Source organism: Pantherophis guttatus, chromosome 2 (genome assembly GCF_059756535.1).
Source record: "Pantherophis guttatus breed Tessera chromosome 2, ASM5975653v1, whole genome shotgun sequence".
In the NCBI taxonomy this organism is placed as follows: Eukaryota; Metazoa; Chordata; class Lepidosauria; order Squamata; family Colubridae; genus Pantherophis; species Pantherophis guttatus.
In genome coordinates this window covers 117,536,543-117,552,864 of record NC_142064.1, presented here as the reverse complement: position 1 = coordinate 117,552,864, position 16,322 = coordinate 117,536,543, and the positions used below count along the sequence as shown (strand labels likewise).

Sequence of the window (16,322 nt, the reverse complement as noted above, 5' to 3'; positions counted from 1 at the left end):
GCGGTGGGATATAGTATTAAAAAGCCGGTGAGGGGGCGAAGAAGAGAATTGTACTAAACAAGGTGCGTGTCTTTTTATGTCTGTATGGGTTTTCTTCTTGACTCTATATAAGCAGTGTTGACCCATTCGACCCTCGGACCTACTCCAGAAGTTTAGAAACGAAGCCCTCGCCTTGAGTCCTCTCCTTGCTGGTGAATGACCTATAAAGCCGAATTCCTGGATCTGAGGTTGGCTTCTATCAAGAATCTCCCAGAGTCCCCCTACCCCAAGAGGCACTTGGTGCTTTCCACCAGCTGCTCTTGGTTCTTGCAAGTGAAAAAGGATGCTCCCTCCTGCCCAAATCCCTCCCTCCGCCGCTGGGGCCGAAGCTGTCCGGAAATTCCCGAGGCTTCCCTCTCCCGCACCTTCTCACACTCTCACTCACACACGTACAGACGAGCGCGAGCGCGCGAGCGCGCGTCCTCACTCACTCACACACACAGAGAGACAGACATACGGGGCGCGCGCGAGCGGGCGCGCTTATCTCTGTCCATTGTCCTCCCTGTTAGCTTCCACAGCCATTTCATCCAACGCCGCTTCCTGCAACGCGCTGCCCTTTCCTCTCTCTCATGGCAGCCTTCTCGCGGACCTGGACCTACAACCACCACCAACGGCTTCTCCCAATGAAGCCCGGAGATGCTGGGGCCTAAAGCCATCTCCCCCTCCCAGGCAGGCTAAAGAATCTTCCGGTAGACGGGACCAAGATGGCTTGACTTCCACTTCGACAGGAGCAGTTGAATTTGGGGTCCTTCCTGGTGGAATCCCACTGAAAAAAATGAATCGAGCCACAGCCAGTTTTTGAGAGCTGTGAGATTTGAGGACAGACTCAGTTGGGGTGTAGTGCGATCTGATGCCTTGGTTACCCTGATGAAACTAATCCCTGGAAGAATTGGTGAGCGTCTGTTTTTTTGACATAAGAATGGATCAGTCTGGAGATTTTTTGGCTTAAAGGGAGGGGGTTCCTGCTGGTTGGATTTTAGTGGAAATGGACTGATCTAGGTGGGACCCGGTGGAAAGAAAACCTCGTAGACTGGATTTTGCTGCTGTCTGTTTGGGGAGTCAGACTAGACCAGCTTGAATTTCACGGGGGGAAAAATGATGGAGTAACCTTGGTCCAGACATGGCAAACGGAGCTCAGTTCTTCTGGATGCATCCTTTAAGCTGGTGGCAGACTCTGTTCTCCATCCCCATCAACCCTCCTCCTCCTCAGCAAGGGCTGATTTTGCCATTCTCCTAAGCAGTCAACATCATCAGAAGAAAGAAAGAAAAAAAAACGGTAAAGGCTTGGATTATTTTCCAGCTCCTTATACCTTATCCAGGCTGACAATAGAGGGAGGGGGCAGGATCACGGCCTGCAGGAAGAGAGAAGGGAGAGGGGGCGATCCTTTGAAATGGCAGTTTCCCTAGCCCCATTTCTTCCTGGGAGAAGGACTGGCCCTGTCTCCAAGGCAACAGCTCTGGGGCATTCCTAGCCAGCCTCCCTAGATAGGGTGTGAACCCTAAGCTACCAGAACACGGTAGAGTGGATTGAGAGGCAGGCTTTCTCCCACCTTCGAGTGCCATCCATCTACCGTCACGTACCCCCAGCCAGCCAGTTGGGATAATATTTCTACCACTCCTCTGATTAGCCAGACTGGAGAAGCGGAGGTGAGCAGGCCCAGTCACCAGACAAAACCGCATGCTCAAAACTGGTGATGCAGGATTGTTGTCTATGGCCATTCCTTGCAAAGTGCCTGCCTGCCTTTTTTTTTAAATGTATTTCTCTTCCCGTATATCCACCTCTTCATAGATCCACTTATTGCTATCTCCCAAACCAAGAGACAAACACACGGATCCGCTTCCTATCCTATGCACCCTGCATCCTAGCCGCCACAATAGGAAACCCCCCTCTCCTCCTACTCATCCATCTCTGTCTTCCTGCCTCCTCCCCTGTATTGCTTTTCCATTTCACTCCTTTTCAGATGTCTCCATGGAGCCACCACCTGTTTCCTCTCTTCCTTTACAGGGGGGGGGGGAGGGAGAGGAAGCTAAGGGTGGGGACAGCTCCTTTTTTTTTTTATCATTCCCATGTGCTCATGATAAAGCTGGGTGTGGGAGTCTTATTTCCATTTTGCAAGAACTACATTGATCCCAGTTCTTTTGCTGCTTGCTAATCTTTTGGTCCTTTGCGCCCTGTTGCTCTTGAACCCCCACCAAATCTTCAATCTATGGTGGATTTTTTTCCAGGGTATCTATATATCCATTTCTCGAAAAGCATGGAAAGCAGAGGAGAAAGACTGGACGCATCTCATGCTGAAAGCTCATCATCTCACCTCCAAATCGTCACTTGAGAAGCAATTACCTAGACTTGATCTTGACCATGAAACCGAGATACTTTTGCAACAATTCCATTAGCCAAGTATATACGTTATTTTTTTACCACTTATATAAGTGGTAAAAATATAACAAATGCCTAAAGTTCAGTGTGTGCAGAATGATGAAGTAGGTTGAGGGCAGGAAAATGTAAAATCCCTTTGTTCTCATCCACTAGGCCTAGCTTGTTTTAGCAAGCTGTTAACTAAAAGATTCTTCACCCAGTTTGATGAGCTGCTTTGTCAAAAGAAGTACATTGATTTTGAGACAAGGTATTGATCCTCCCTCACTTCCCACCCACCTGATGCTATAACAGAAATTGGTAGTAAGCTATGTATAAAGCATAAATATTTCATCTGAGAACATCTGGATCGAAATCCCTATCACAAACTACAATAAAACAACATTAATAAAAATTTTGTTTTGTGTCACCCTGATGTTAATTCAGAGGTGTTGAGCTCAATGCTATTAAATTGCCAACTAAAGTTCTGTCAAAGACAAATTTCTTTTGGAACAAATATTCCAACAATTGTGCTTGTATACAAGAAGTAAATTTGTGTTTCACCCTTGAGCCAGTCATACTCTGTCAAGTCAACCTACCTCACAGGTTTGTTGTTTTTGGGGAAAAGGGAAGGAGAGAGTGCCATGGATATAACCTTGCCATGAATAAAACACCTGAAGGAAAGGTGAGATATAAATAACACAATCATAGATAGCCACTTATCTAGATATCTTTGATTAGTAAATCATCTTCATATAATTAGCTAGAAAACTTCATAAAAGTTACGTAGTTGTATTTCAGAGATTAAATAAGAAAGATATAAACTTGGAAATTAGAGTACTAAAAATCAGTCATGTGCTAGTAATAATAACCAATTTATTTGCAAGATTAAATAAACTATTAGTCAGTTAGAAATAATACAACATTAGATAATTACATTATTCCCCTATCACTGATGTAAAGAAAACGTTACTGGTCTGTCTGGAGAGTTTAATAACTACACTTAATAAATTCCTGCTTTAAAATTAACAGTAAACCAATTATGTGTCACAAGGTACTCTAGTAAAATAATACCAGGGATTTATATTTATTTGCTTTTCTCTAAGATCTTAATAAATCAACTGTTAATCTATGTAGAAACTTCAGTTATTCTAAAGTAGATCTATAATTTCTATGGTTAAGAGAGTAATAGGTGCTTAATCTTACTAGGACTTTTTAGTAACTATTGCTTTTCTCTTGCTCATAAATACCCAAAGTGCTTATGTATATAAAACTGGTGAGAAAAAATTGTGTTTTTAATGTGGCACGGTATCTGAATCAGCTTTCATTAGTTTATTGTAGCAGGTATATTTCACTGGAAGTGTCACTTAACTATGTGTAAATAATCACTGTATGTAAATGAATGTATAAGTGTGGATGTGAGGCATGCATGAGGATATATGTCCAAGTGTTGAATGAGTGTGTTGTGCAATACAATTCTTAAGGTTTATTCAATCATTAAATCCTGATTTCAGTAGAACTTTCTCTTTATAATTATATTAGATTTCTCTTATTGTAGCATTTGCATTGCCTGGGACCTCTTTAGAAGATGCTTTTGTTTCAGGTCACCCAAATGTATACAACCATTTTCGTGAATGAACATTACTTAGTGAACAAGGTTGCATTGTTGCATAAATGTATGAATTAATCTATAAACCATATTATTTTTTCTTGATTTGTTCATAAATTGGGTGCACTGCCATTTCATTGAATTATAAAATTCTACAATTCATTCGGTTTCCACAAAACTATTTGTACCCCATAATTGTAAAATTCTGTATAATTTTTAACAATGCTGCATCTGCCATTCATATTGAGCATAATTATTCATAGATCATCCAGATGAGAGAAATCAGTGAAATGAAATAGGCAGAAAGATTAACGTTTGTTGCCCTGTCAACCATGTTCAACACAACCTTTTCCTTTATACGTGTATCACTTTATATATACATGGAATAGGATAGACCCAAATCTTTTTATGGCTCAGATTAGAATGAATGTGTCTCATTTTGTGCATGAATTCAGGCCCATGCATTTCTGGATACTTTTAAGATTATGCAAAGGTTAATGAAGCAGTCTAATATAAACTGCAGCTGTGTTACTAAATGTTTTTTCTACCGTGTTTCCCTGAAAATAAGAGCCTGTCTTATATTTTTTTGAACCCTGAAATAAGCGCTTGGCCTTATTGCCATGCGCTCAAAAGCCCGATTTGGCTTATTATCAGGGGATGTTTTATTTTGGGGGAAACAGAGTAATATTATTTTGAGTGTGTCGCTACTGATTATAACAACAATAGGTGTTACTGTTGAAGAATGCAGCTCCTGATTAACATCCCACTTTCCATTATGGCTGACAGGTGCCACTCCAGAAAAGAATATTTGTAGCTCAGGTTTGGATTGTGGGGTCCTTGGTTGTCTCTGAGTTTGTTTGTTTTCTTGCAGACATTTCATTTCATTACCTAACTAGGTAACATCATCAGTGGTAGAAGGGAGTGAATGTGCCCTCCGTTTATATACAAGTGGCTTGCCCTATCAGTGTAGGTGAGTTTGTTCTTGATGGTATCTTGATTAGGCTATTGTTAGACTGTTGGATTGTTTTTTGAGTTGTTAGTTCCTTGACTGGAGTATTATTTACTGCTTGATGGTTGGCCTGGTATTAATCCTGGTGTTAATCTCTGCTTATCTGCAGAGATCTGTTGATTGTATCAACACTCAGATAAACAGAGATTAACGTCAGGATTAATACCAGGCCAACCATCAAGCAGTAAATAATACTCCGGTCAAGGAACTAACAACTCAGAAAACAATACAACAGTCTAACAATAGCCTAATCAAGATACTATCAAAAACAAACTCACCAACACTGACAGGGCAAGCCACTTGTATATAAGCAGAGGGCAAATTCATTCCCTTCTACCACTGATGATGTTACCTAGTTGGCTAATGAAGTGTGTAAGAAAACAAAACACCAAGACCGTTCAGGTGTCACTCCTACAGTACCAATTGCTTGGCTTTAGCTGTGATCCTCCACCCCTTCTATTCCTGGGCCAGTACTTTCTTCTCATATATACAGGACTTAACTGTGAAAAGGAGTTCTTAGACACCTCTGCAGTTTAGAATTTAGAATAATTTGCCATCTGAGGGGAAAATCTAGTTCAGGGATCAAGAGTTGGGCCAAATACTAGGTACTTAAAATAATTGTGGTTTCTGTCTTCAGATATTCCTAAACTCTAATGGGATCAAAACTAATAATCACTAATGAGGAGAGAGATCTTGTAGTAATTTATACTCAAATACATTTCAGATCTTGGAGTAACATTATTCAATGCAATGAAGGTGTTGATACAGTGTATATGTGCTGTAAAAAGGCCAAGAAATATGTTAGAGTCCCGATTTTATAACTTTTCTTGCCACAATTGTTAAATGAATCACTGGAGTTGTTAAATTAGTAAGATGGTTGTTAAATGAATCTGGTTTCCCCTTTGGCTTAGCTTGCCAGAAAATCACAAAAGGTGATCACATGACCCCAGGATATGTCAACCATCATAAATATGAGTCAGTTGCCAAGCATCTGAATTTTGATCATCTGATCATGGGGATGCTGTGACAGTCGTAAGTGTGAAAAATGGTCATGAGTCACTTTTTTCAATGCCATTGTAACTCTGAATGGTCACTAAATGAACTGTTGTAAGTTGAGGAGTGCCTGTTTAATAAGGCATTATATATATATCAATGGCGCAACTGTATCTGGAATATTGTGTGCTACAGCTCAAAAAGGATATAGTAGAGCTAAAGAAGGTCCCTATGAAGAAAAGTTGTGACATTTGAGGTTTTCTAGTTTAGCAAGGAGAATGGATATGTTTGTAGTGTACAGAATTATGCATAATTGCGAATAAATTGGACAAGAAATATTTATTTTCCCATTCCTAAAGTATTAGAAACAGAGGTTGCCTAATGAAATTGAATCCTGGAAGAATCAGGACAGATACAGACTTTAACATAACATGTGATTGAATTTTGGAATTCACTATCATGAGATGTGGTACTGACTATACCAGCTTGACTGGTTTCAAAACAGGGTTGGACCAATTCAGGGAAATTGTGGGGATTAATGGCTATTAATGGCAGTGTGATTATCTTTGATGTTGAAACACTATTGGGGGTTCTGTATGGAGTTGGGTGACTGCTGTGAGGACAGATTACTGGACTAGTTGGTCCAGTATCCAGCAGGCACTGATTATGTTCTTATGTCCCCAAATCCATGTAAATTTGTCCTTTTGTCAAGCTAACTGATGACCATAGGTTTGGAGGATCCCCTACTGCAGCCCGGAAACTGTCAGGTTGGGGAAAGGTTCATCATTGCAAGTCAGAATTATCACATTTCCCTGTTAGATCAACCTGTGCAATTCAAACCAATGGACCACAAGCAGACATTTCCTTCAGAAGAGCCAAGTAAGTGAACCAAGCTACATGTAATAGGACAGGAGAAATCCCAGTTTAAATCAAATGCCCTTTTAGTAGGTTTAGGTGGTTGAAAGCTTAATATGAGACAATAGTTTGGGTGGTTTAGGGGTGGGGAATTTTTGGGGGGTGGGGTGTGTGTCTGGGGATTGTCATGTGTGTTGGGCTTGGTCTCTGGGTGTTATGTGACTTTCGTTGTATGGATATACTATGTATATATGTACAATGACAATAAACTTTATATAAAATAGGATAGAGAATCTGAACAAGGAAAAAAGCCCAACAGGAACACTGTTCAGAGCTAGCAAAGTGCTGTGCAACATAGAAAATAGCCTTTGCCAGCCTGATGTTCTCCAGCTATCTTGGGACTGCAACTCCCAGCCCAGCCTTTGCTCATTATGGTTGTGGATTATTATTGCAGTCCCAAGACATCTTCCGAGTACCACGATGTGGGAGACTGCTATAGAGAAAAAGCTTGAACAGTGAACAGCAGCAAGAATGTGCTTGGGGTGGATTTGTGAGAAAGTGATGGAACATGGAATCATAAATCATACATTGTGTAAAACTGCTGAAATTTATAATGGATCTTTACCACACAGGTAAAATGCCTTCATGTAAGTAGGTCTTTATGTTTATGCAAACTTCAGATTAGGGGCTACTTTGATGATTAGGGAATGAATGAGTTCACAAAACATGTTGTCACATTTAGAAAGTCCTTACAAAGTTAACTTTTCTTTCTGATCAGCAAGATGAATACTAGCAAGGGTGTTGATAAGGCTGTTGATGGAAATAAGGGAAGCCTTGTTCAAACCTAAGCTAATCTTCTACCTTTCTTCTCTTCATAAGTGTCAGGTTACTGGGAGGCAGCATGAAAGAGGTTGAAATATTTGATAGTCTTTACTGATTTCCCATAGTTTGTCAATATTTCTCCACCTCATCAACTTTAAGATGTGTGAACTTCAGCCCCCAGGATTCTCCAGGATGCAGGTTCAGAAATTTTAGGAGTTGAGGTCCATACATTTTAAAGTTGATGCAATGGAGAAATACTATTCTAGAACAATACCCTGGAAGTAGTAAATCTACCAATGAATTTCCTCAGTTTATTTTCCCCTGCTTTTGCTTTCTATCTTATCCTTCCCTCTTTCCCTTCTCAGCAGAATTTCTGCCTACCCTGCCTTTTAGATGGTGAGGAGCTCATCTTATTTCTGCCCTTAAAATGGTGATGATTAAAAGATTTGTGCTGGTCCCAGGAATGGCTTGTCTCAAACACTGTTCAACCCTTTTCCAATATGCAGATGTACAAAGAGAATAAGGGAAATACTGTTTTCCTTCTGGGGAAAAGCACTATAACAATTCTAACCCTAACTCTCCTGTACTTATTCAGAAAGGTCATATTTGTTAATAGGATAATGGTGGATTACACTTAGAGAAGGGAACAAAATGCAGGTGAGTAGCAATAGTAGCTAGAGAGGAAACAATATTGGGCAAGGCAAGTATTGACAACTCAAAGTGGCTTCAAAAGTTGCTGGTCCTATATTTATTAGTTAGGTAATATCTAGGGTTGAGACGTTATAGTACAGATGAGATCTCCAATAATGTATCATGGAAGGAAGCATTGCTCAGAATGAAGGGACACTAAGACCACAGGGACATTTAAGAACTTTTATTTCAAGAGGCATGGTTCTCTGTAGGTTAAAATGTGATCTATATAGCTGTGGGCCGCCTATATATTGCCTGTACAATCTTGAGGATCATTAGCATTTAACTGAATGCTAAGGAATGGAAACCCTAAACTGCCCATAAGTAAGTTACCTTTTTATATTTATTTGTTAAGCTGAATTTACTGTAGAACTTATCTCCAATTATTTTGCTTTTGAACAAAATTCTATTCCCCACCCTTTCATACCTTTTACTTTTTTAAGGCAGGTTTTCTGTGCCATTAGAAGAATTTGGGGGACAAAATGTAATAGGTGTTCTCCCTCACACTTTGTATGTGAAGGCAAGTTTTACACCTTACTGTATATTGGGCAGTTGCTGGGGTTGTAGAAGGCTTGTCTGGAAAACAGGAATTCTACCACTCTTCCACTTGATGTATTCAGCTCTTTTGACTTTTTTGTCTCAGCCCATGAATTTTGGAGAAGTCCCTCCCGTGCACTCTCCCAAGACAAACAGCTGTTACTTCTTCAGCTCCTGAAACAAAGTGGATTTCAGATGAAAATAAGGATGCTGTTATGGGCTGAAAATATTCTTATTCTCATGAAAGAAAGTTCTTATCTTTCCATTATTACAAATAACTGGAAGCTGTTCTCCATTTTCTTCATTATTCTCAAATATCATAGTATTTCCTGCAGTAGCTTACATTAACTGTTGACTAATGTTTAACTCTTATAGTGGATGTCTTTCTTTCAAAATAGCTGACTGCAACTCAAATTCTGAACAGGAAAAGGAAGTTGTGTCCTAGTGTTTTTTTATGTATATTTATCCAGGCTGTCCCTAGATATTCCCCTCTTCCCTCTGTTATTTAACCTAATAGCAATACACATTAGCAACATTTTGAAAATGCATTTTTAAAAATCTCTTCATTTATTAAACCTAGTAGAAACACAATCCTCCATGCATCAACTTTTCAGAATGCCCTAGCCTGTTGTACAGTATGTACAGCAACAAACAAGTTGGATTGGTTCTGATCCCCAGCTATATATTACGCAGACTCTTGAGAGAATTAAGTTTCTCTCAGAAAATTAGACTTGCTGTTGGGGGTGGGAGAGTTGCAGTAGGAATAGGTGACCCTTAATATCAAAGTGACATAAGAACACAAATCCTAAACATCCTCATTAATTTATGATTTTCACAAATCAGAGGGCGTGATTCTTGTAGGAAAATTACATTTCTCCTAGCTCATGGGGACACGTATGTCTCATTAAGTCATTTGTTGGGTTGGCCTAGCCCACAGGTAAGACAACCTTTTTGCAACATTTCTTCTAGTGCTACAGGGACTGTAGCAGGACATGTGAACCAGAACTAGAAGCAACTGGGCCCAATTTCATTATTTATCTTCAGGGCTTAATGGAGCAGAAATGCATGGTATAAAATAAATAAATGTTTGGCCATTATTTTGAGGGAAGTAACGTTTTAAGGTGAAACAGATTTGTTAAGCCCAGAGATGGTAAGCCAGTGACACAAGTGTCAAATGTGACACATCACAATGTTTTAGGTGACACATCAGCATTCACTCACACCCACAACAACTACATGAGAATGAAGTATGCTCTCACACAACCTCCAGAGCCTCAGAAAATAAACATGAGAACAGGGCATGCTTTTGTGCAGTTTTTGGAGTCTAGAGGCCATGGAAGAGCATTCTTCAAAGCTGCTTCTAGAATAAAGGCCTCATGTGATTCAGAATAGGTCACAGGGACCTGTCAACAGAAAGAGAACACTGCCTGAAGGCAAGATGTGCAGCAAATCCTGGAGAACGCTGGGCTGTGAGGGGCAATCACACTGTTCCCCAAGGCTCATGCACCTTGGTGAATGGCATGAGATGGACTTTTGGAATAGCAGCAATGTTGCTAGGGCTGCTCAGCCTCAATGCTGCCACCAGGTTCCCCTGTTCCGTGTGGCTTAGATAGATGGGTGAGAGTGAGAATTATTTCTCTTTTGTTCAGGATGGGGGTATGGCATGCCAACGGAGTCTCCAGTAGTCTCTCCATCCAGTAACATCAGGCAGAGTGGGGCACTCCAGTCCATCTCAATTTAACAATTTAATATAGTGGGATCCCAGAAGCACTATTATGATGCCTGGTCTCTGGAACAGAAGCCTGGGGTTACTTGTGGGTACTATTAGGGAAATTGCAACTACTATACAGGTAGTCCTTGCGTAATAGTCAGTTGCTTAGAGACCAGTTGAAGTTATGACACACTCCCCCAGAATTACTTATGACCCCCCCACTCCCCATTGTCATGTGATTGCATTTTGGGCACTTAGCAACCAGTTCACATTTATGGCCATTTGCAGCATCCTGTAATTACATGACCATGATTTTTGATTTTTTTTTGCAGGTTTCTGCCAAAAAACACCCATGGAAGAAAATGACTTTGTTTAACATCTGTGGCTTTTGCTTAACAACCGCCACAAAAAAAAGGATGTAAAATCAGGCATAGTTACATAGTAACCAACTTAACAACTTACGACCATAATACTTATACATGGGCACCACATTCCCAATCCCTGCATTATGGTTTAGCATATTTGCAAGTCCGGAAATTATGATGGACAAACAGCAGTTGTAAAACACTGTCTTATGTTCAGTGTGAATCAACCCATTGTATGTGCAATGCTTCAATATTTCTATTTAGAAATCTGGAGACAGAATGCAGTCATAATGCTGTCCTTGACACTTGGTAGGAATGTATCAGATGACAGGCATCCCAAAGAGTTAAAAGTACTGTTGTAGTACAGTGATGCTTTCTAAACAGCCCAATGTATGTGTGCAATACTTTTGCTGAGGATGGCAAGGATGGGCAAGGAGTGTTTTTTGTGGGTGTGTGACTAATTCAGTATCCATGCAGATGAGTCAGTCTGAAGAAACTGCATGACACAGCTCAATCTGTTTTACAAATTCCAGCGAACACTTACTCTCCTTTTCTCTGCTTCTATGATCAGGACACTGAAAATATATTTGCAGGTGGGCATATTGTGGGATGGCATACTCATCTTAGACATATGAAAGTACAGAGTACAGAAAAATCTCCTGAAAAAAGTTCTCTTTCTTCCAGTCAAAGGTCATCTACTAGTGTTTCTAATAGCAAAGGGGACGGGGGGGGGGAGGAGATGCCCTCATGGGGCATCTCCCTTCTATCTTGCCTCAGGCCACACACAATCCAATATATCCAAGGGAGATGGGTAGTTAGGAAGTATGAAATATCAATCCAGTGTGTATGAAAAAAGGTTACACATACATGTTGATATATGGATGCAGAATTCCTTTGTAAAACCTGGGATTCCAGATTCCACTTAGATCAGGATTCCTTACCACCATATAGAGGATTTTGAGGTAGTTTCCTGGGTGACCCCACAGTCCCTTGCATGTTTTATTCAGAAGGTATGTGAACATTGCTTGAAGCCTCTCAATAAGTTATCTTCCTTGTCAATAAGTTATCTTCCTTGCAAGGTAACTAATGGAGTGTGGGCACTAGACTAGGTGGATCTGATTTGACATCCTCAGCAAGGAATTCATGCTAACCTCACATTTTTAGATGTCATTTAATATATATAGTTGTGTATTTCCACATGCTATGTGTGTCCTCAATTAGACACGATATAAAATAAACCACTGTTTTATTTATTGTGGCTCAGATTCTAAATATACAAGCTCTTAACTGAATTTATTATTAAAGAATGAGGGTTAAAGAAAGAATTATCATTCTCAGACATTACCAAGACAATGCAGGAATGACTGGAAAGTCTAAGAGGCTACAGTGTCAGCCTTTTTCATGTATTATTTCAGAAATCCAACTGGAGGGCCATAAAAAGAATACAAGATATATGGTCAAGCTATTGCCCAAATATTATTTGACTTGTCTCATATAATATGTTTTTCATGTGTACAGTATTTGTAACAGTATGTACTAAATATGAAAGGTATAGTTCCCATACCTGTTTAAACATGGTACAGTTGACTTCAACTGTACTTGGCAAAAGGCCTTATTTCAGACATTTTTTGTAATATTTTTGGAAAGGTAAAATGGTACAAATAGTCCTCAACAATCACAATTGAGCCCAAAATTTCTGTTGTTAAGCAAGACCGTTGTTAAGTGAATTTTGGCCCATTTTACGACTTTTCTTGTGATAGTTGTAAGTGAATTACTGCAGTTCTTAAGTTAGTAAATATGGTTGCTAAGTGAATCTGGTTTCCCCATTGGTTTTGCTTGTCAGAAGGTTGCAAAAGGTGATCACGTGACCCCAGGGACACTGCAACGGCTATAAATATGAGTCAGTTGCCAAGCATCCGAATTTTGATCACGTGATTATGGGAATGCTGCAATGGTCGTAAGTGTGAAAAATCATCATAAGTCACTTTTTTCAATATCGTTGTAACTTCAAACAGTCACCAAATGAGCTGCTGTAAGTCGAGGACTACCTGTATATCTTAAAAAACTTTACCCACTTATGATTTCAGTGTTAGCATTTTAAGGAATCAGGAAGAAGATTAGAAACAGAAAATAGTTAAAGGCAAGTTTAAGAGTGTAGAGAGGAAGAAAAGACCTCTGTATGTTATCAGCTCCAGTCCTGCCCCACTGGTTAATGAGGGCCAGCTAGATGGGGTTCCTTTAGAGAACATCACTAGAACCCTCGCCATAACATAAACTTCAAGCTTGTTGCTTACTAAGTGTTCTGGTGATTAATTTGTGATTTTAATAAGTACTCGATGCTATATCTCACTGACAAAAGGAATAGCAAGATAGTCTGTGATGTGCCAGAAGAAAGAATGACAGATGTCCTTATAGTAAGAGACTGTTTCCCTTTCCCCCTTTTTATCTAGGCTTTCACTGTGGTGGCTTATTGTGAGTCTTAGGAATGTGAATGCTCTCAAGTATCTGGAGAGGTAGCTTTTCTCAGTGGTAGAATATATGTGGAACACTCCAGTACCAAATCTAATGTGGAAAAAAACCCACCAAATGATGGAAAATATAATTGCCAGAGACTCTAAAAACTGCTGCCTATCAGAAAAAAAGATGGATCAGTAACTTGAATAGTAGTAGATTATCTTATAAAAGTCACACCCATTCATAATGAAAACTGAATAAAAAATGTAACTTCATAAATGAGAGGGACTTCTTGTACATTTATGCAGCACCCATTATCCAGAGGTTTGCTTTTATTGCACTACATAAGGAGTTACTGACTCCTGCGTATGACAGAACATGCACAAATTTCCCAGTTGGTGGGACATGAGCAACTATATGTTAGCCTCAGAGATATCCCCAAATTAGAGATCCTAGGTTGCATACAAGAGCATGTACATGCTTGCACTCAAACTGGGCTTTGGCTGGGCTTGTTTCATAATGGACAAAATACACCCAAACTAGCTAATACTGTTGATAGGGAATGCTGCATGTGATATTGGTATGACTAAGACTGGTAACCTCATCCACTTTATCTTGCTAAAAAATGTTAGGAGAAAGTTGAATGAAACAATGAAGATACTGGTGGAAGTCAGTATTCACTGGCATATGGAAAATTGTGGGTTTTTTTTTTTTTAAATTTGATTTATATGCCGCCCTTCTCTGGAGACTCAGGGCGGCTTACAATGCATTAAGCAATAGCCTTCATACTTTTGTATATTTTTACAAAGTCAGGTTATTGCCCCCACAAACTGGGTCCTCAATTTACCTACCTTAGAAAGCATGGAAGGCTGAGTCAACCTTGAGCCTGGCAAGATTCGAACTTACTAATTGCAGACAGCTGGAGTTAAATTACAATGCATTAGTCTGCTGAGCTATCCAGGCTTGAAATGAAAAAGGAGCAAATGGGGAAAAAAAGGAATGAATGAATAAATGAATGAATGAAATTAAAGAAAGAAAAATAGGTACTAAGTTTTAGTACCTGTTTGGCAAAGAACGTCTATTATGTATGCATGGTAAAGGAACAAATGGCAAAGCATGACTGATTACTTGTTTACAATCAAAAGTGAAGAGAATTAATGAAAGATACAAACAAGATGAGAAACTCTGGATGTGGATTTGATATATGAAGAATGTTTTCAGAAAACATGAATATGAAAGAAAAGGAAAGAAATGAAAGAAAAGTCAAAGTTAGGCAATTATAGGGAGTGTACAACATAAAAAAATAAAATCAGATTAATACCCTTACAATATGAATGATTACAATACAATACAGCTTAATTACAGTTTCAGTCCTTACAATAACTATTGGATGGCTATATAAATTTGTTTAATAGATAAATATTTTAACTGGATTTTTAATGCTGTACACTGCCTGGAGTCACTCTGTGTGTGTTGGGCAGTTATATACATTTGTTTAATAAATAAATGAAAGAATACATAAATGAAAAGTAGTGAAAAGGAAAAAATATGTGAAACCTTTCTGAAATTAATTAAGCTATGAAATTCCACAGACATTTATGGAGTTACACTAATGGGAAATATTGAAAAAAATGTTTGAATGAACTGTAATAATCTATGGATGAGAAAAAATGCATGTGAGATAATAATTAATTAGAAAGAATTAGAAGAGAAAAATGTCTATTTTTATTTATTAAATCTATATGCAGCTCATCTCACTCTACAAGGCGACCCTACAAAATGTTATATAACAAAGATGGAGAGAAAAAGGTAATTGCAAAGAATGTGTCCAGCAATACCCAGGAACAGTTAATAAAAAAAGTAAAGAAAATCAGCCATTTTGATGGAAATAAAATTATTTAGAGGTGAATTAAAAGGTCTATACAAGAAGCTTCCAATAGAGTAAACAAAATTATTATTATGGTTCATCACATAGTCAGCCAGATGCTTAGATTGGATTTGGCATTTTTATCCATCTACTGAGTCCTTCCTAAGGCTTTGGGACAGGCAGTTGTTTGATAGTGTTAAAGTTATTGTTCCTGGATGTAAGCTGTTGCAAATAAAGCTGCCTTTTGCAATTGATGGATGGTGATTTTGCTGTAGTTGACAGATGATGATTTTATTCAATTGATGGATGGTGATGATTATTGTTATATCCCATCTTTTTATCTCTAACTTAAGGCAGCAAACATACCTAATACTCTTGGCTCCTAGGTTCTCCACAACAAAAACTCTGGGGGGGTGGGGTGGAGGGGTGGGCTGAACGAGAGTGAATGGCTCAAACCTAGCCAATCAGCTTTCATGATTAAGGGTGGCCTAGTTTTCTGGTTTTTATACCAGCATTTTTCACTATATCAAACTGACTCTCCACCACTTCATCATAAAAGTGATGAAATTATTGAGGATGAAACAGAAACGAGGGGATACTGAATGAGGTACTTTAGAGGTTTGTATGGGAAAGATAGTGCTATGTTGAAGAATGTAATTGAAATAAATGCTTTAAAATTAGAATCCACAAAAAATTATGAAAGGTCATAAATGCTGAAAAAACGTTGGAAAATTGTAACGCTGCAGGTGTAGAAGGTATAACTGGAGCAATGTTAAAATATCAATGATTTGTTAAATGGGTTCATGTCTCATTTCTTGTCTGTCAATATTGCATCTGTATCTGACTATTGGCACAATGCCATTATTCTTTCCTTATATAAAGGGAAATGCAAAATTATAGGACTGAATGCAATAGCTAAAGGGGAGATTATTCATTGAATGTTCTTGAGAAATGCATTTGACACAGTTCCAGTTGAAATGGCACAAGGAGATAGTAAACAAAATTTGGTAAGTGCAAT

General features: G+C 39.0%; 1 protein-coding gene across 1 annotated transcript in view; it reads left to right on the top strand.

The window, feature by feature from the left end:
- Positions 1-352: 352 nt before the first annotated feature.
- Positions 353-16,322, top strand: part of GPR173 (G protein-coupled receptor 173) — a 35,361-nt gene continuing 19,391 nt past the window's right edge. Inside the window, exon 1 of the mRNA XM_034434264.3 lies at positions 353-1,315. The gene's annotated coding sequence lies outside the window, so the exon portion shown is untranslated. The remainder of the gene's footprint in view (positions 1,316-16,322) is intronic.